Below are 21,008 nucleotides of genomic sequence, written 5' to 3'. Positions count from 1 at the left end.
GTCAGTGGGGTCAGACATAAGAAGACTGTGCAGTTCAAATACCTTGGCTCTGTCCTCAGCACTGACTGAGACACTGTGGTGTCTGATCTACTATGACTTAAACTGCTATGTTAAACTACTATGACTTAAACTGCATGTATGTATGGTTTCTTCCTTTAAGATGAAGGCCTTGACTTCATACCTCCAATTGACACCACCACAAAGGTATGCACATGAAACCCCATTTGGGCTATCTCTTTCCAAATAAGGAACTGACCAATCATCCATATGGTAGACAACTTTATGATCGGTTGAAGTTGCTCTCCATACCTATATATGGTAAAAGTCAGGAATGTGGGAGTTGGCCAGAAAGGAACAGTATATAACCTTTGTTAACCCTCTTTTGAAATGAATAAGGACGACTGACTTTTGCCTCTCCCAGACGACTCCAGTAGCGTCTGTTTGACACTGTCTGTTTTGCAATAAACTCTGTATATCCATCAAGACATTGTCAGCGAGGTTTTTTTCTTCAAGAACACACCCATCAAAGATTCAGCAGCACCTTACCAGATCCTGAGCACGCTGCATAGGCAACATGACAACAAGTCACCAGGGTCCTCCTGGTCCGCAGGATACCAATATGTTTGAAAGGTAACCTATTTCTGAAGGTTTGTAAGACCATCATCTGACCCGTTGCTCTGTATTATTGCGAATGTTTGGCCTGTGACCTCAAAGCACAAACAATCCTTCATTGATCAAGGGAGCAAACACTGGCCCGGAGATGCCCTGGATCAGGCCAGATGGAGACACGTGTGTAAGCACATGGTCCCTGTTCTCTTAAAGCATGTTTATGGGCTCAGAAGGTCCAGCCATCATTGACATCATGAGCTTGATTCAAACCATTCTCAGTCTGGTTTGGGTTGGTATTCATTTCGGATCCCCCCAACCCCCCGGCCCCCTGCTGGCTCCTGGTCTGTGCCACCCCACTTTAAAAACCCTGGGAACGCCCCTGCACAGGCATGTTGCACCGTCACGTTTAACCCCCCCGCTGCTGCAAATGGACCAGTCCAGAGAGAGAGAGAGAGAGAGACATAGAGAGGTAATGGACAGAGATAGCGGCAATGTGCCTCTCACTCTCGCTATCACACACACACACACACACACACACACACGGGCGCGCGGTGCGGAGGTGGAGGGAGCGCAGTGAGGAGCAGTTGTGACGGAGCTGCTGGATGTTTCTGACAAACACCGGTGACACGCAGCGCAGGTAGACACACACCTTCTGTCCTCCTCTGCTTCATGTTTCCCTGCGTGGTCCATAATGATCCCGTGATGAGTTAAAAGCCAAACTGGAAGTGAGTGAATGAGGGATATAGAAGCGTTTCAGCTGCGGGCTTCGTCCTGTCCAGCGTTTATTTTATAGGCTCAAAATAACAACAGACATCATGAAAAATTGATTATAGAAAGTCTGAAACAGTCTGATTTACACTAAGATGATGAGGGATGCTGCGGGAGTCAAATGCGAGTGTTTGTAGCGGTGCTTTGTCCGGCTCTTTCCCCGGTTGCGGTCGACCTTGTCCGGGGGAGCCGGCGCTGAAGGCGCCACCGCCGCCGGGCAGAGAGGCTCCTTCCCCCCCTGGAGGCGTCTCCATGTTCCCGGGTGTTATTTTAAAGGAGAGATTCAGAAATGATGCGATGCTGGTGGAGGTGCGATGGTGTGAAATTATGTAAGAGGCTGCTGGAAAGTGAGCACGCGGAGGAGAGGAGGATGCAGGAAGGGAGGGAGGGGAGCTGGATGGATTAAGGAGGGGAGGAGGGATTTATGTAACACCATCCTCCTCACCCAGCATCACATCTGCCGGCCGGCCTCCACTCTGAAAGCTCCCCATGAAGTCCTCTGGTGTCTCTGAGATATGCATCCTTCTCTGAGAGATTCTGGAAGATTCTTCTCATCAGAGGCTATAACACCTATAAAAATGTTTCTATCATTCCCATTTCTATTAAATTCTATCTATAATTTCTATCCATCTCTTAGCTTATCATCAGGATTTCTGTGGATCTGGAGTTTTTCATGTCCAGGTTTCTGTTGCTCTCCATGTCCTGATGTCTCTTGGTCACTTTCAATTTGAGTATTCATGTCTGCTGGTTTCTCACACCTTGGCTTCTTTCCAGTCTTATTTCTATGGATTTGCCTAATTGGGATTTCTCTCAGTGGAGATTTTCTGATGGCTGTTGATCTTGATTGTCTCATCTCATAATTTCTTATATTTCTCTGATTTTTTTAATCCAATTTCTATCCTCTTCTCCATCTGGATTCTCTCAATGTAAAGTTCTTGATTCTGATTATCTCAGTTATTGATTTCTCTCACCTTGATTCCCTCAGTGTCCAATCTCATTCTGTTTCACGTGTCTGCAGCTCGTTTTCTCTTCCTCTCGATCTGACTTCACTCGTCTTGTTCTCTCTATAGAGACATTTCTTTCATTCTCAGTTTATTTTGCTCGAGAATTCTTGATGTCTCTCAGCCTCTGGTCGATCTCAGTTACTTGAATTCTTTCATGGTTTCAGTTTCTTGATTTCTCTCTGTCTCAGTTTCCATCAGTTTCTCATCACTGATTGTGATTGATCTTTATTGGTCTCTGTCACTCTTTCATCTCAGTTTTTAGCTCTGTATTATCTTCTTATGGTTTCTTGTTCATTTCTTCTTTTTCCCTCTGAGGATTTTCTTTCTTTATAAATTATCAATAACCTGATTTTCATTTATCTCTCTATCTTCACATATCCATATCTGTCTTTCCTTTCTCTCTATATATTTACCTCCTTCTATCACTTTATTCTTATTTCTTGTCTATTTTACTCGATGGCTCAGTCTCTGTCTCTATAATAATCTGTTCCTCTGTTTCTATCTCAGTTTCTTCCTCTCAGTCTGCTTTTATATTTCTGTGTGTTTCTATTTGTCTCTGTTCACACAGCATCTCTGTCTCTATAACTTCTTTCTCTCTCTGCCTGTCTGTCGATCTCTACAGTAATACCAAATCTGTTTCTCTATACTGTAATAATCTACTTCTACAATAAGAACACAGCAGTTTGTCTCACTCAGTCTCCTTCTCGCTCTAAATACATATTTCTGTTCATCTGTATTTAAACAGCATACAGTAATCTCGGTGTTTTTGGAGGTGGACTGTCCCTGTGTTTGTCTGAGAGGCGGTTCAGGTGTGAAGCTAAAATATCTCTGTTCATATGGAGAACGATGACAGACTATTGTTTGATCATGTGACCTCAGCAGAGATGTGGGAGAGGCGTTGTCATAGAAACAACAGGAAAACAGACGGATGGATTTGATGCCACTTGTTTGGTATCTGAGTTGATATTTTTGGTGTGTGTGTGTGTGTGTTTGTACAGGGGTTTCATATTGGTGTGATGTTGACTCTGGCAGCAGTGAGGTTAAAGGTCATAGGTTGCCGTGCTCTGAGGCATCAGATCTGCCACAAACAGAGCGCGTGCTGTAAACTGCATCAGCTCTCTCTGTGTCTCTGTGTCCTGCTGAAGCTGCTGGAGCTGCTGTGAATAATAGGATTGCAGTCCTGTGAGAGCTAGAAAAAGCTGCTCTGTGTGTGTGTGTGTGTGGTGTGTGTGTGTGTGTGTGTGTGTGTGTGTGTGTGTGTGTGTGTGTGTGTGTGTGTGTGTGTGTGTGTGTGTTTGCGTGCATGCGTGTGTGTGTGTGCATGTGTGTGAATTTTAGATCTTGGTACTGAGGACATTTATGAGTTCAAAGAGCTGTTTGAAGGTTGAGGTCTGAGGTTTATTTCGTTAAAATATTTAATTTAATTTAAAACTTCAAATTTAACTTTATTGAAATTTTGTGTTGTTGTTGTTGACCTGTAAACACTCAAAGTCATTAAATAGATACATTTATGCAAACTTAATATTCTTAAAAAAGTTGTACTTTAAACTGCATCAGCTCTCTCTGTCCTTGTGACAGCTCCCTATAGTTCGAATCTGGGCAGAGACACAAATTGCTGTCAGGGTTGTGTCAGGAGGGTTTCCACCACTAAAAAAAAATTGCCATCCGTAACTCAAAATTTTGAGTTAATAACTCGAAAACAACTTGAAATTTCTTGAAAATAATGCTAGGTATCTCAAATTTTCACCTTAATAACTCGAAATTTTGACTTAGCGCTGTCAGTCAGGAAGCTCCATGAGCCGCACATCATTTCCTTGTTAACCAGAAGCAGGAAGCTGAAGGTATCAGCTATCCAACAGATCGAGATGAAATCATTGATTTCTTACCTTTTATGCTGCTGTTTTTGCTAGAAGACATTTTGACTGTTGACGGTAAAAAAGATACCAACAATTTGTTCACGTTTGCTATAAACTGCTAGCTCACTGATACTGTTGCAATCCCATTTTGAGTGCACATGCGCTGGTGGCATCTGCTTCCGGGTAACAAGGAAATGACCTCTTTCTCGGAGCTTCCTGATTGGCAGCGCTAAGCCGAATTTTCGAGTTATTAACATGAAGATTTGAGAAATTTCAAGAAAACAACTCGAAATTTTGAGAAAATAACATCCATAAAGTCCATAACTCAAAATTTTGAGTTATGAATGGTGATTTTTTTTTTCTTTTTAGTGGTGGAAACAAGCTTCCATAGGAGGGGCACCTGGTGTAAAAGCCTGCCAAAATGAAACATTCTTCCACTGTGGCGCCTCCTCGTCCATCAGGAAGCAGATGAAAGAAGCTCTCAGTTAATTTAACAGTTTTTAACACTACGAACGAGCTAAAAGTATAAATTCAAAGTACTCATCTTTATTATTTCAGTGTGAGTGTGAGCAATGGGTGGTTTACAATGTTTTAACACCCGGTTTCACAGCAGGGTTAAGCTAAAGGATCAAGGATGCCAGCACAGAGATTAATAAGAGCCCACAGACAGCTTTAGTCCACAGACGGCTTTAGTCCACAGATGGCTTTAACCCACAGACTTTCACACTGGCAATGGAGACCAATGATCTACAACATGTAAACTTCAAACTGTCTTCATTCAGGTTTTGCTGACTGAAAAAAAGTGTAAATGAGCGTGAAAACAAAGCTTTCGTTGTACTGACACTCCAAACCCCAGTGATGGCCATGAGTGGTGGGTCATGACCAAAATCTGAGACTGAGGTTGCAAGCAGGATCTGTCTGTGCTCAGCCTTAGCGATAATAAGATGAGGAGCACTGTCGTTCCAGAGCTGCTGCTACTCCACATCGAAAGGATCCAGCTGGATGTTCCAGTCAGTGTCGAGGAGCATGAATATGATGCCTCCTCAATACCTCGCAGGTGAGGTGTTACGGGCATGTGCAGCTGGGGGGAGAACCCAGGCTAGACTCAGGACACACTGAAGAGATTCTGTCTCATGACTGGTTTGGGAACACCTCTGTATCTTCCCAGAAGAGCTGGAAGAGATGACTGGGTAGAGGGAGGTCTATGAGCCTCCCCAGACTACATCCTGGAGTGAGGATGGATGGATGGATGGATGGATGGATGGATGGATGGATGGATGGATGGAAGAAATAGTGCAGATTCAGCTGCAGTGAGACTCTTCTTATGTTTCAGTTTAGGTAGCATAAAAAAGAGTGCTTCGTTATATTAAGGTATGCTAATATAATCTCACGGAACAGGTGAATCCAAAATATTCAACAGAAAATATCCGGTTCTGATCTTTTTCAGGTTTAATAATAAAGCCTGAACCATAAAATAATTGTCAGAAAATGGAGTGTTTTTGAACCTTCTGGCATTTTTTTACTTAATTAAATATTAATTTGCATATATAAGTTTTAATTTGCATCATATTTGCTACATCTGACTTTCTTTTTGCAATTATGGCTTAAAATGTGGCTTAAAATTTTTTTTAGGCTTTTTTTTGGGGGGGGGGGGGGTTACAGTGGTGATACAGAAGGTTAAGAAAAACTCACAAAAACATGTATCAAAGCTGATACACTAGGCATTCAGAGGTTAACAACATGATAAAGGTGATTACTTTTTTGCTTTAGATCATTTTTGTCATGCATGTAACATTAGAGCTTCACATGTTCATATTAAATGTGGCCACAGCTTCCAGCTGTCTAAAAGTTCAGTATTCGGGCTGCTCTGAATACGTTTAGTGTTTTTTCTGCTTTCACAATGAGCTGATGTCTCATTGCGTATTTCTTTATTTGGTCATCAGTCATATCTGGGTGAAGTCTATATGCAGTTAAAAGATCATGAAGTGCAGGATTTACAGCTGATGTTCAGTTTGGACAGTTCCATTAAAATTGCAGGTTCCTCTGATGTTGACTGTGTTCATTTCTATGAATGAATATTTGAACTGTGACGCTGATTTTTGTGATGCTGTGAGTGTAAAATGTAAAACGTGACGGGATTCCTCCGTCGCTTAAACTCGTTCACAGTCCTGTCAGAGTCGGATTGACCTGTGAGGTGACAGGTCATTCGGTCTCTTCTGATCAGCGCTGCGCTCCATCATTGTCTTCTAACTTTATTTAAATGCGTCCCTGTGAACAGTGCTGTGCACCTCTGCGGGTTTCTGCAGCTACAGTTCAGGTTCATGCACAGATTTAACACTCAGAGCTTCATCTGGTATCAGAACCATCACTGAACATGGTTTTTGCCCTGATGGTTTACTTCTTTCCTGATTTCTGCACCTTCAGTCTCACCAGCAGAGGCTTCAGCAGGAAGTTCTGGACAGAATTTAGACACTCATTAACTTTAATGTTTTAAAAAGCTACCGGCTGCTCTGCTCAGGTGTGTTCACCTGCCATGTTGTTTCTCTGAACAGTTGGTTTATTTTTCTTTATGGAGAGAAGTTACTGAGGAATGAATCAGAAAAAAAAACTGCAAATGAATCATTTATGAGCCGCTCCTGAATAGGTGTACATAGAGCAGGGGTTGGCAAACTATTTGGTTTGGGGCCACATAGACTTTTTGAAATTTGATAGATGGGCTGGGCCAGCACCGGATGCATACATATCAAATATAATCATAAAAAAGGCATTACATCGTTAATACTTACATTTATTTTTAGTTTTGCATTTACTTTTACATTTACAAACAGTGCATCGAATTCTGGTGTTAGTTTTGTTGTAGCAATTCTCAGAATCCTCTACATCAGTCATAATTATGATATGATTTGATTTGGGCAAATTTGGCAGGCCAGATTAAAAAGACCAGCGGGCCTTGTGTGGCCCACGGGCCGTAGTTTGCCCACCCCTGACATAGAGGCTGTTTTGTTAGATAACAGTGAGTTACTAAAGAACCAGCAGGGATGAATGATTAGGTAATGATTACTGTGTAAATGTAGAAAAAGGATCTCAGAGTTCACATCTTTAAACAGGGTTGAGGAGAAAATCTTTCACACAGCTTCAGTATTACTGACTGCTGAACAGCAAACAGAAATCTGAACTGATTTGCTTTCTGTGACATCTGTGTTTGAAATAAAATATTGACTATCATCAGAATGATCCTCTAAAAATCATCCTGAACACCAACAGAAGACCTGACTTTGTTTTAATCATATATATATATATAAGATGCAGTTTAGAGCGTCTTTTCCAGCTCGTTGTGTTTGTGGAGGCTTTCTCAACTCTGTTCTGACTCACTCTCCTTGTGTGCGTTAGATTCACTGCATGCAGTTGTCACGTTCTCCTGCTGTGATGATTTTTGGATCTTTTGGTGGAAATATGTTGACTTCTGTATATTTTTCAAACATCCAGAGGTTTACACTCATCTGTGGAGTCCTTAGTGGCGTCCCGTACTCGTAGAGTCCCTAAACGCCTCACCGTGCTGCGTGGGTGCTCTTCTTGTCTATTTCTGGACACATGAGTCATCTTCACTCATGTTATACAATAGAAACTTTGATCCACTGGGACTGCGCTGCAGCACGTATAGGAACCAGGAGCAGAGCTCGGAGCTGATTTTGTTTTTTAAGGCTGAAGCTTTGACACACCTCAATTTCTGATGATAATCGTGGATAATGGTGCTGCCTCTGATACTGCTGGGATTAAAATAAGAGCAGCAGTTATTGTGCTCAGTGTTTGTGTTAACAGATCTGGTGGAGCTGCAGTTGAGAGCTAAAGCCTTGTGTTCACTCGCTCATCGATAGCTTTGATTGGCAGAAGGAAAAATGTTGGTTTTTGTTGGAGTTTTTCAGCTCTTCCTCTGAGATCTGGTGCAAACAGTCACTGAATGGTAAATGGAGTGGTTCTCATAGAGCGCTTTTCTACTCAAGAACTCAAAGTGCTTTATACAACATGCCTCATTCACTCAAGCACATTTTTCTACACCTAAGTGCTTTCTATCATTCACACTCTGGTGACCACATTAAGAGCAACTCGTGTTGCAGTATATTGCCCAAGGATACTTTGGTATGCAGACTGGAGCAGCCAGAAATCGAACCACAGACCTTCCCATACCTCCTGAGGTATAGCGCCCCAAAATTTCTAAATCCTTCTTTTTGTAATTTGCGCTTTAGAGTCAGTGATTTGGAGCTGAAGCTGAATTAATGCAGGCTGTATTTTCAAGTGGAAATTTAAAAAAGTTCGTTGGGGTCAGAGGGTTAGGTTGGCACAGTGTTGGTTAATTTTTCCTGGTGGAGAAAGAAGGAAAAACGCTTTCAGGATGGACCTTTGAAGAGAGAATATAGCTGACAAAACTCTGTGTGAAATTGGTTTGACAATTTCTGCTGTTTTGTGCACAAAACAAACCACCAAACACCAAATCCCTGGACAAATAATGGCCTTTATTATCCCCAAATTCAGTTGTTCCTGTCTGATTTGGTTGAAGGTTAACATCTGCTTTGGACCTCATGGAGCTCTCACATAAACAGGGTCACATCCCACCAGACCTTTGGTCAATGATGTAAAAAGTATATTCACATCACTGAAAAGTCATTCAGAAAATATGTCCCTTCACATGCAATTTGAGCTCTTAAAGCCACCGGGGCTAAAGCCGGGTCAGTTTGGTTCAAAAGCGAAAGTTTAGCAGCCGTAGTTTAAAAGTCAGCCTTGTTTCAATGTCATTTTAAAATCTGAGCCTTCACACACAAAAGCATGATTTCAGTGGGAGCATCAAAGTGCAAACATCCTCTCGTCTCATATTCACATCACAGAGGCACAAACGCAAGGTGACATAATAGGACCTGCAGACACGCAGAGGTTTACAAGAAGATGAACTTAAACATGAGATCAGACAAATTTGAATCAGCTAAGGAGTTTTATGGACCTGTTCTGAGAACTTTTGATCAAATTAAATTATGGATCAAACAGTAAAAATAAGTTTCCCTTATTTTTCCCACTGTGTGACTGGCCGGGCGTTTCAGTGGTGAGCGTGGCCGCTGTGGGTATAAATCTGCAGGAGTGATGTGGAGTGGATGTGTGGAGTGGGGTGTCGGTTTATTGTCATGATCGTGGTTGTATGTGCTGGTTTTGTTGAGCGCGTTCTGTCGTCACGGTTCAGTGTTGGTTGTTTGTCTTTTTGTTTGATTTTGATTTTTAGTATTTCTGATGTTTTTTGTTTCTTTTTGATTTTAAGGTGATAAAGATTCTTTTTTTTTTGTTTGTTTATTTTGTCCGACCGAGGAGCACCATGAAGCAACTTCAACATATCCGGGATATCTGCTCATTATCTGGCTTCACTAATCTAACATCGTCGGTCATATGAAGGTTTTATCAGTCTGGCTATGGGCATGTTCACATGAAAGAGGTGGTATTTGCAGCATCTGACCAATCAGAAACATGGAGAGGTTTTCTGGCAGCGGGGTGTGAGAGGAAAAGTATTCAGCCTTGGTGCTGTTTAACACTCTGAGGGGAAATAAGAAATATAAACACGTAATTCAAACATAGCCTTAGCCTGCTTAAATGCCTGAAATAACAAACAGAGCAATAAAACAGTTTTAAACACATCAGACCCTCTTACTGTCTGCATGCTGAGGGCTGAGGGATTTTTAGAGATCTGATTGATCGGCTGATCTCTGACCTCAAACCGGAGCAGGTTGGGTCTGCAGCTTAACCCTGAATCCTGCTTTGTGGTACACACCTCTGTGTTTGAACATCAGCATCATACGACTTTCTGCAAAGCTCACTTTGTTCTCACACCAGCATCCAGCTGTCAGACTCTGACTGTCTGAATCACAGAGGCAGAGCTGGTGAATTCAGCTGATTTGTTGCTGATGTCATGAGTTCAGAGACTTGTTGTGATGGTTTGGGCTCCAGCGTCAGTTTAATCCTCAGGTTGTGAAAAAGCAGCCTGAGTAACCACGGCAGGTTGAATCCCGGCTGCAGCAGACAGAGGCCTCGGCTCTTATCTCCGAGTGCAGCAGGGGGCCGAGGAGGGGGGCTGTTGATGCTGTGAGAACGAGGCCGTGGGCAGAGCCAGCGGTGCTGCGTTGACTGTTGTGTTGTTTTGGCTGCAGGCATTTAGGCTGCCGTCCATTCACCGTCAGCTGCAGGAATTTTAAGTGTTTGCTGATATCCGGCAGCCGAACGAGCTTTATTCAGAACAACACCTTCTCCTCTCCTCTGATATCAGACCAGGACCCGTCTGACCCTGATACGATAAACAGTGGGCCTGTTTTTATCCCCACACCAGCTATGAATCAAACCTGTCACATGATAAAACTCCTAAAATACAAAACACATCTTCTTTATAACAGGTTAAGGAAAGAAGGAAGGAGAGAAGGTGTTAAAGAAAAGGAAACTAGGATAGGAGGGATGGAAACAGGACATTTGGGAAGGAAGGGAGATGAGGAGGACAAAGCAAAAAAAAAAACTGAAAAGAAAGGTAGGAGGTAGGTTGATAGAAAACAAGCAAGGTAGGAGAAAAGAGAGAAAAGATGGCAAGGAAAGGGATGGGGGAGAAATGAGGATGTAAGGAAAGACTGAGGGATTAGTGAAGGAAAACATGAGTCAAAAATCAAAGTGGAAAAGGAAAAGGGAGCAGGGAAGGAAACAAGGACCAAAGTGTGGAGCTTCGTAAGTAAACAGAAAAGGTTAAGGAAAGGGGGAAAAAGGAAAGGAAAGAGAAGAGAAGGGTAGGGGAAAAGGAAGAGATAGAGAAGGAAGTGAAGGAAAAAAAGAGAAGAAATGAAGCAAGGAAGGAAGGAGCTTGCAAAAAGACAAATAAATGGGAAAAAATGGAGAAGGGATGGTAGGAGGAAGTAAGGAATAAGTAAAGAATATGAAGAAGAAAAATTTGAAAATAGGAAACAAGGAAGGGGTTGAAAAGCTTGGAAAGACAAAGAAATATTGAGAAGGAAGAAAGGAGGTAGGAAATAAAAAGGAACCATAAGTGGTAGAGATTGGGTAACAAACAAGATACATGGCAAGAAAAGGCCGGTGGTAAGACAAGGAGGTATAAAATGGAGACGGGAACAGGAAAGGGAAGTAGGAGGATGAACGTGATGAACACTGTTTGGGTCAGAGCATCAAATCTCTGCCTCATCCTGCAGCTCGAGGAAGGAGAGGAGGAGGAGGGGCAGAAGGACTTCAGACTTCAAGCTGTAAAATCAGTGTTTCCTGATCAATTGTCGGTGAGTAGAAATAGAAAAGTGGTGTAAAATCCACTTTTTTTAACCGGGTTTTATTAATTTATTGCCTTTTCATTCATCAGAAGTCCTCAGACAGAAGAAAAAAATCAAAAAATGTTTATTTATCCAACTTTAAATGTGAAATTACAATAAAAATAGCTCAGTTCCTGTTTGCCCCTACTCAAGAAGCCCATCTCCAGTGCTCTGAGCTTGGTGTCCTTGTTCTTCTGCTGGAAACGTTTGAACTTCCTGTCAATCAGAACAAACACCTTGAAGGCCAATGACGGCCGTTACGTAAACGACGGCAGGCGGACTGGGTGTGGTCACGCCTGTGTGAGCTGAGATAAGAGCCTGCCAATGCACACACACACACACACACACACACACACACACACACACACACACACACACACACACACACACACACACACACACACACACACTGCTGCAACTGCCTTGTGATTTCTTGTAAAACTAAATGTTATTTTAAGATTCTCGGCCAATCAGCAGCTTTGTCGTTCTGTGTTGAATTTTCAGGCTCTGAAAGTGAACAGTGAATAGAATAGAATAGAATGCCTTTATTGTCATTATACAGGATGTACAATGAGATTGCAGTGAGCTGATGGACTTCACAAACTTCTCTCTAATACTCAATAACTTCTCGCGTTAATTCCAGAACAGCACCGTTAGACACAGCAAACAGATTTACCTGAAAATATTCTTCATACTCTGCATCAGCAGTTCCTAAGTGGTGGGCTGGGGGATGTTGTGACAACTGTACATGCAGTGCTGTGAAAAAGTATCTGCCTCCTTCCTGATTTCTTAGGTTTTTTGCATATTTGTCACATTTACATGTTTCAGATCATCAAACAAATTTTAATATTGGACAAAGATAACCAGAGTAAATACAAAATACAGTTGTTAAATGATTATTTCATTTATTAAGGGAAGTCTTTCACATGGAGAACCTTTGGCCCACTCTTCTTTGCAGAATAGCTTCGTATCAAGTCCAGAATCTGACTCGGCCTCTCCAAACCTCCAAACCTCCAAACGTTTTGTGAGTTGTTCAGAGGTGGACCTGCTGCTGTGTTTTAGATCATTGTCCTGCTACATAAACTGAGTGAGCTTCAGGACATGACCTGAAGGCAGGGCGTTCTCCTTCAGGATTTTCTGGTCGAGAGCAGAATTCATGGTTCCTTCAGCAAACCAGCCCCAGACAATCACACTACCACCACCATGTTTGACTGTTGGTGTGACGTTCTTTTACGAAATGCTGTGTTAGTTTATGCAGATGTAACAGGACTCAAACCTTCCAGAAAGTTCAGCTTTTGTCTCGTCAGTCCACAGAATGTTTTCCCAGAAGTCTTGGAGATCATCGAGATGTTTGTTGGCAAATATGAAACGAGCCTTTTGTCTTCTTTTTGGTCAGCAGTGGTTTTCTCCTTGGAGCTCCCTTTCAGTCTCTTTCTTATTGTTGAATCTTGAACTCTGACCTTAACTGAGCCAGGTGAGGCCCACAGTTCTTTAGATGTAGTTCTGGGTTCTTCTGTGGCCTCCTCGATGAGTCGTTGATGCGCTCATGGAGTAAATTTGGGAAGGTTCCCCACTGTTCCAGGTTTTCTCTATGTGTGGATAATGGCTCTCACAGTGGTTCTCTGGAGTCCCAACACCTTAGAAATGGCTTTGTAGCCATTTCCAGACTGATAGATGTCAGTGACTTAGTTCCTCAGCTGGTTCTTGAAATCGTGGTATGATCTGCTGCCTTTTGAGATCTGCTTCACTTTGTCAGACACGTTCTGTTTCAGGGATTTCTTGATTCAGCAGGTCTGTAGTGATCAGGCCTGGGTGTGGTAGTGAAACTGAACTCAGCTTTTCAGAAAATGTGTTTAATCACAGATAATTCATGATTTAATGAATTACTTTCTCACACAGGACCAGGCAGAGTAGGTTTGGATAGCATACAATTCAGACTTTATTAATGTATTCATTTTAAGTTTAGATATTTAATTCTGTATCACTTTTCCTGTGTGTTCTCACTGATACAGACTTATTTATTTCTTTATTATCTTTTAACATTTCTTTACTTTTTTATACAAATCGGTGGGCTGTCATTTGTTTATATAAAGTTTAAAGCTTATAGGCTGCTTTTCATCCCAATACAAAACAATCACAGACCAAAGAAATCTGTAATCAGCCCTTTGTGATAAGGAGCTGAAGCTGTTAAAGTGAGCCGAGACTTCAGTCCGAGATATGAAGTTCTTTAATTGTGAGCTCTGTGGATGCTTGAGGACTCAGTCAGTCAGAGCTGTGAAGCTGTGACTCAGCAGTTTTTCTCTCTGACCCACTTATAGCTTCAAGCATCAACATGTTTCGCATCTTTCTGCATCACGACTCAACGGAACCTCTGATGAGACAAAAACCAGCAGGATGAAACCAACAGGATCATCTGCACAGCTTCCTGAGGAGGGTCACTAATGTGAAACTAAAGATCATGCTAAAACTTGTATCTACAAGGTGTATTCATGAGCTGTTTTAAAAAATTTTTTTTTTATCAAAACTGATTTACAGACCATCATTGTATGGTGCATGTGTAGAGAGCTAAATAATGATATCAGTTTATTTTTAAGGAAAACCACTGCAGGACTGGAAGCATTACATTTCTAAAATTTCATGTAGCTGCTAAGAAATCTCCCACAGATGATTTAACAGTCATTTTTTCATCCAGCACCAAACACATGCAGCTTGAATTGTCTCGGGTTTTTTTTTTTTTTTAATTTACAGTTTTTGGTGTTGTTACATTGAAAAATTTAGATTTTCTTCCTGGATTTGTTGCCCATATGAAGGAAGACTGAAACTGGTTAGTTTTTTTGATGGTTTTATGGGTTCTTTGTTAGGTAACAGAAGTGTTTGTAGAAGTTTGTAAATGTGTCATTTTCATGTCCAGCTCCACGCGTTTATTTTTTTATTCTGCAGCTTTGCATTATTCACAGTTTAGAATAAGTCTTATTTATCTTAAACCGGCTCTTGCTGCAGCCCTGCAGTCAGTCTTCAAATTGATCAAGTTCAAGATTTTGTGTTTTAGCTCCTCCCCCTTTAAAACAACTTTCTTCTGATTGGCTACCACTGTCAAATAGAAGGTTTGAACAGCAGGTGGGTGCACACTGCCAGAGTTGTGTGCTTGAGATACCTTTATAAGACTATCCTTTCTCTATGACATCAGCAACAAAAATACAGAATTATGATGTCAGAGAGGAAAACACACTGAACACCCAAAGTTTAGGGTTTCAGAAGGCCTCATAGAATGAAGCCAGGCAGCATCTTATTAAATCTTTGATGTTTTTGTCAGTGAATGAACAGGGAAATGATGCAGGGCTGCAGTGGGACTCTTTGGCAGTCAGGGCTGGTTTAGTGCCCATGAGTTCTTTTTATGTTGATGTAAACCTGCTCGGACTGAAGCAGAGGCCTCCAGCGTCCACATATTTATGATCTGAGCTCTACATGGACAGTCAATAGCATCCCCAGGATGATTGTTAATTAACATTTCTAAGCTGGCCCTCTGCAGCTCCTGGGGCGATGCACGGCTCGCTGAGTTTGAATTCAAAATCTAAGAATTTTCTCAGAGAGCCGAAGATGCTTTGTGAACTTTTATGTATATTCATGTTTATTAAATTACAAAGATGCATCCATCCACTTTTTTTTCAAGTATTTTTAGTCTGTGCAAAAAAACAAGTGGAAACAGTGGAGATAATCAAAGATCTTCTTGGAGTTTTGTGGATAAAAATGGGCAGAAACAGACTGAAGTTTGTGTGTGAGGAAAATGCACCAAGCTGAATATTAAGGATAAGTTGAACAGAATGCATGGATAGATGATGGATTAATATTTCCATCATGTTTACTGATGTCGTCTCATGTTGTACTGAGGTTTAATGATGAGCTGTTTGTCTCCACATTCAGAAGTGGATGGAAACAAGCATTCGGTCTCATTTTGTACTAAAATGTGGAACAAAAGGCACAGAAATGAAGTTACAGACTGGCTGACTTCTTCAGTGGGCATCTTTTCTTCTCTGTCTCTCTGCTTCTTTGTGTTTGGATGAAGTGTTATAAATTATCTGGTTAATATCTCTGAGGGGGTCTTTAGTGCCGGTCACTAGCTTATTACAAACAAGCTGGGCTTCTGAGAGCGAACAGACCTCTCATTCACATCTGAACCTGCCACTCATGTCGAGCACATCTTTTTCCGTGAGTTGCATAAGCCGTTTTGTTCCTCTGTGCTGCATTCATGGACTGTTGGACACCTAAAAAGTTCTCAGTTAGAAAAAAATACTTTCTACAAATTCTGACCTTTCATTGCCTTTTTGCTGTGACGGCCTCAAGCTGAGCCTCTCACAGCTGCCGGCACCGCTGATGATAACACTGACAGTCCTGTGACTCTTTCCCTTCTCTGGAGCAAAACCATCCAAAGTTGATTGTCCCACCTCAGGTCACTGAAATACATTACTCATCTTCTTTATGAGAGGGCAGCTGGCATTTATATCTTTAAATTAATAACAGCTGTTGTTCCAGTATCAATAACCAGAATTAAATCACACTTTTAAATCCTAGCATGCCACTTTTTGGGACATTTTGCAGGTTGTGTTGTCTTGTTTTAAGCTATTTGCTTACCATTCCACATCACTATTAATACCTTTCACTTTGAAGGTGGCAGTTTAACTCCCAGTCCAGACGTATTGATTTGGGGTTTTGGTCTGCTGCTCTTGCTCAAAAATCTGCTCCAATCAGATGATGTCTGTGGCCATCCTTTGTTTCCATCCGTATTCTTGTTGTTTTCTCTTGCACATAAACGACCATCACAGTTTGTGTTTTCAGTCCCTACAGTGAGAGTCGCACTCTGTCCTAATATACACCCTGTGATAAAAAGGTCCCTCCTGGTGAAGCCTGGGGTCTGTGTTCTGTAATATGATGAGTGGATTCTCATTGACAGCCTCGGCCTTTCTCCGGCGTCGCTCTGTATTCAGTTTGCTGCAGTCTGCAGCCATGTGAGGGTCAGAAACCTGAGCTGCAGGTAAAGTGTGAGGAGCTGCCTTTAACAGATAATTTGTCTGAAATGTGCAACACACAAACACATCTTCTCTGTGGCCATGCAGTCCATGCTGCTCTCACATTTTGACTTTCATTTTTTTTTTTTAAAAAGCACATGAAGTCAGTGAAATCAGTAGAATTCCCAACTCTGGAAATCTGACCATCCAAGGATGCAGTGTCACCTCTGCTCAGAGTCAAGGGCTGCACTGCAGGGCAGCTTCATTCATCCGTCTCAGAGGTCACATGACAGTGGTTACCAAGTCAAGTGAACCCAGAGTTTCATAGACATAGGAGGTGATTTTTAGTTGGATGTTTCAGCTGCAGCCCAACCCTCTGGAGGAAGTTGGCAGGGGTAGTTTGAATTATTCTCCCAGGTGGTGAAGTCGGGTGGGGTTTACCTGAGGCCGTGACCCCTGCTGCATCGGGGTGGTCCGATGGTGGGAGGTCTGCGTCAGAGCAGTATCTCTCTTTGTTTCTCTCTCCCACATTTCTGTCAGCCAATTGGACGGCTGTGTGTGGTAACCTAGCAACCCTAAGACATCTTCCAGCATTCCTCTGAGTTATCTCCGTGTGTCCCAGCAGAGTCAGAGAATCGACCAGAGCAAAACAAACTCCCCCTCAGCCTGCAGGAATCATTTAATATCAAGTCTCTGTGCTGAGTTCACTGTCTGTAATCACTGCAGGACAGCGGCGCGTCGGTGCTTAGTTTGCTCAGTTTCAGGTTTTCAGCCATTTTTGAGGATTCATTTTCAGTTTAATCACCTGCCTGCATCATTGCTAAGCAACGATAAAACGTGAGTCTGAAAATAGACGCAGAGCCTCAGCGTGAAGCAGAGAAAACAGGAGTGCAGCTCCGTCTCTGTTCAGAGGTCCATTCAGGTATTTGGAGGATTTAGCCCCGAACAGGTGACACATAAACTGGCTGCAGTTCTATTTTTAGCTCTTCACCTGCACTGAATCAGGCCTCAGCTCACCTGTCATCTGCAAACACGTGAATCTGAAGGAGAAGGATCTTTGTTCTCCGTCCTCTGTTGTTTTTGCTTCTTTTTCTAAAAGCGGTTCTTTGGTTTTCTTTCAGGAGGCCGGTGAGCTGATAAATTTGTGTCCCTGAAAAGGAAATCAGCAGAAATCGAACATGTAAGTTCATTTTTTTAACATCTTTAAACTGTAGCATAGTCTGACTTGAAGCATCTTCCTTAGTTTCTTTTTAATTGATGATGGTGTCAGTTTATTGCAGAGAGATGATCCATTACAGTGCTTGAAACACACTGACACAGCTGACACCTGATTCCTTCATGTTATTGATCACATTATTGATCACCAGGAGCCACTACTCTGTAATTAATCTCTCTCTAGGGACAGATGGAAAACCCTTTCTTCTCCTGCTTTTTAATAAATGAAGGTGCTCAGAAATATCCAAATAAATTCCCAGAATTTCACTCAGCAAAACTGGAGCTCAGGACTTCACTATGAATTTGAGTGGCATCCCATTCTTAATCCTTGGGGTTTAATATCATGTCGGACCACCCTTTACAGCTACAACAGCTTCAACTCTTCTGGGAAATCTTTCCACAAGGTTTAGGAGTGTTTATGGGAATTTTTGACCATTCTTCTAGAAATGTATTTGTGAGGTCAGACACTGATGTTGGATGAGAAGGCCTGGCTCACAGTCTCCTCTCTAATTCATCCCAAATTTGTTCTGTTGGGTTGAGGTCAGGATGCTGTACAGGCCAGTATAGTTCTTCCACACCAAACTCACTCTTCCTGCTTTATGGGCTGGTGTGCAGTCATGTTGGAACAGGAAGGGGCCATCCCCAAACTGTTCCCACAGGGTTGGGAGCATCAAATTGTCCAAAATGTCTTGGTATGCTGAAGCATTCAGAGTTCCTTTCACTGGAACTAAGGGGCCGAGCCCAACTCCTGAACCCCCCCCCCCCCCCCACACACACACACACACACCATAACCCCACCACCACCACCAAACTTTACACTTGGCACAATGCAGTCAGACAGGTACCGTTCTCCTGGCAACTACCAAACCCAGACTCATCCATCAGATCAGCAGACAGAGAAGCGTGATTCATCCCTCCAGAGAACACTGCTCCACGGTTCAGTGGCAGCGTGATTTACACCATTGCATCTGACACAGCTGCTTGGTCATGGAAACCCATTCCATGAAGCTCTCTACACACTGTTCTTGAGCTAATCTGAAGGTCACATGAAGTTTGGAGGTCTGTAGTGATTGACTGTGCAGAAGGTTGGTGACCTCTGCACACTATGTACCCCAGCATCCACTGACCCCACTCTGTGATTTTACGTGGTCTACCACTTCATGGTTGAGTTGCTGTCGTTATTTCAGAATATTTAGTAGTGAGGCAATTTCATGATTGGACTTGTTAAGCGCTTTGAGTGCTCAATTAGAGTAGAACAGCACTATGTAAGAACTAGGCCCATTCGACCCATTCCTTCATAAACGTTTGTAGAAGCAGTCTGAATGCCTAGTTGCTTAGTTTATACACCTGTCTATGGAATGATTGGATTTTGATGATGAGTGAATACGTTTGGCAATGCAGTGCATATAACAGGCTCATAAATGATAAGCAATTGAATCATTCAGCTGAAACAAAAGACTTCCTTTTTGTATTTCTTAAAGACAGAAGTATTTATTAGATCCAGCCTCGTATGTGAGGATCTTTTGTTTTATATGATAGCACAGCATATTGTGTTTGTACAGGTAAATGTTTAATTGAGCTAATAATAACCACAATTTTTCCTTTTTTTGGTCTTTTTAATGGACATAATACTGGACTGACTGCATCCCCAAAAAGCACAAATAGCTGAAACTCTGTGGATGTAAGCATCAGAAATCTCTCCCCTCTGACTGTCTGTCTCCTCCTGATCATTCACATTAATTATTCAGATCATCAATGACACCAGACACCAGCAGAGATCAATACTGAGAGGGAGGAAGGGTCAGAGACTGAGTCCAGTCTGAACAAAATCTACCAAACAAGCAGAACATCAGAAACAGATGATAAAGCTGTATAATATAATCCATTATTGATCCAGCTCAGAGTCTCATTGTGATCAAAATGTTCCTTTCAAAGAGGCCTGGCTATTCTGACCATGAGGGCTTCTTCTGCAGCCTGTTTACTGAGGTTCATGGTCAGCTGCACCTGAAGCCTTCAGCACATCAGTAAAGAAAAATGAGAAGCCGGTCTGCAGCTTCTGAATCACTAAGAACGACTTAAAAAGAGCGAAAAGAAGCCACCGATTTACTTCCTGAATTAACACCTGTTATTGTTTGTGGTGATAATCAATCAGATACTGAACGGTGTCTTTGGGTAAACGTGACATTCAAAAACTTTAAAGCTTCAAACACTAAATAAATAATAAATATGATATATCAAAAAACTCCACTGTAGAAAGATTATATACTCCTTCCCAGAAACTTCAGAAATTAAGAAATTCTGAAGTAATGTTAAATAAAAATGTCAGGAAACTATTTTACAGTTTTGAACCTGCTGCTGAACATTAAGAATAACTATTAAAATCATTTTCAGCTTTTTTTTTTCTTTTTTTTTTAAATCTGGAGCTGCACATATTAATTTATAGGTTTACAAATTATGAAAATAATGTGAAAACATGTATTTTTTAAATACAGCAGATATTAATTTTGAAATTCTGCACTGTTCGTGCTCTGTTTAACATGCTTAGTGAGAGCTGGTAAAAAATAAATAAATAAAAAGACCTTATATGGGCTACCTATATAAAATATCCAGCAGTTTGAGTTTTAGTGTGAGATTATGTAATATTATGTTCATGAGGCTGTGATGGATGTTTGTGTTCCAGGTGCTGAAGAGAGCTGAAGACAAACACAAACAAGCATGATCCCTCTTTCTCCCTGAGGTAACAACCACACACACACACACACACACACACACTGCTGGCTGACCGCTTGTTACCCAGATTTCCACGCTCGCGTGTTTGTGTGTGTGTGACAAAGCTGTAGACTCTGGAATAATCCCTCTGTGTCCGTCGGCCACATCACACAATAAAAAACTGGAAACCCAGCAGCTGCTGCAGAGTGCTGAATGTCCACTCAGTAATCTGACAGGAGAAACACTCCATCAATTTGCCAGATCCCCGTGATTCAGATCTCATTTTATTTGTCATCTCAGTATAGTCAGGTCCTGGGCGTGGTTAGCTTAGCACTGAAACTAAAAATAATGGGATAAACTGCTAGCCTAGCCTAGCTTCATGAAAAGAGAAAAGAGCCCAACAGCTGCAGCACAGTGGACTCCTGCACATGCTCAGTGAAAGATACTGTGAAACAGGCAGAAATGTCAGAATGTTCCTTTAAAAGCTTTGTTTTAAGGACCATAACAGCTGCTGAG

General features: G+C 41.9%; 1 protein-coding gene across 1 annotated transcript in view; it reads left to right on the top strand.

Annotated features, from left to right (window-relative positions):
- Positions 1 to 1,132: 1,132 nt before the first annotated feature.
- LOC115775868 (dematin) overlaps positions 1,133 to 21,008 on the top strand; it is a 40,617-nt gene continuing 20,741 nt past the window's right edge. The window contains exons 1-3 of the mRNA XM_030723385.1: positions 1,133 to 1,246; positions 17,690 to 17,748; positions 20,464 to 20,520. The gene's annotated coding sequence lies outside the window, so the exon portion shown is untranslated. The remainder of the gene's footprint in view (positions 1,247 to 17,689; positions 17,749 to 20,463; positions 20,521 to 21,008) is intronic.

The sequence above is a fragment of the Archocentrus centrarchus genome, unplaced genomic scaffold (genome assembly GCF_007364275.1).
Source record: "Archocentrus centrarchus isolate MPI-CPG fArcCen1 unplaced genomic scaffold, fArcCen1 scaffold_26_ctg1, whole genome shotgun sequence".
Taxonomy (NCBI): Eukaryota; Metazoa; Chordata; class Actinopteri; order Cichliformes; family Cichlidae; genus Archocentrus; species Archocentrus centrarchus.
The sequence above is the reverse complement of the archived record's forward strand: the minus strand, read 5'-3'. Positions and strand labels throughout refer to the sequence as shown.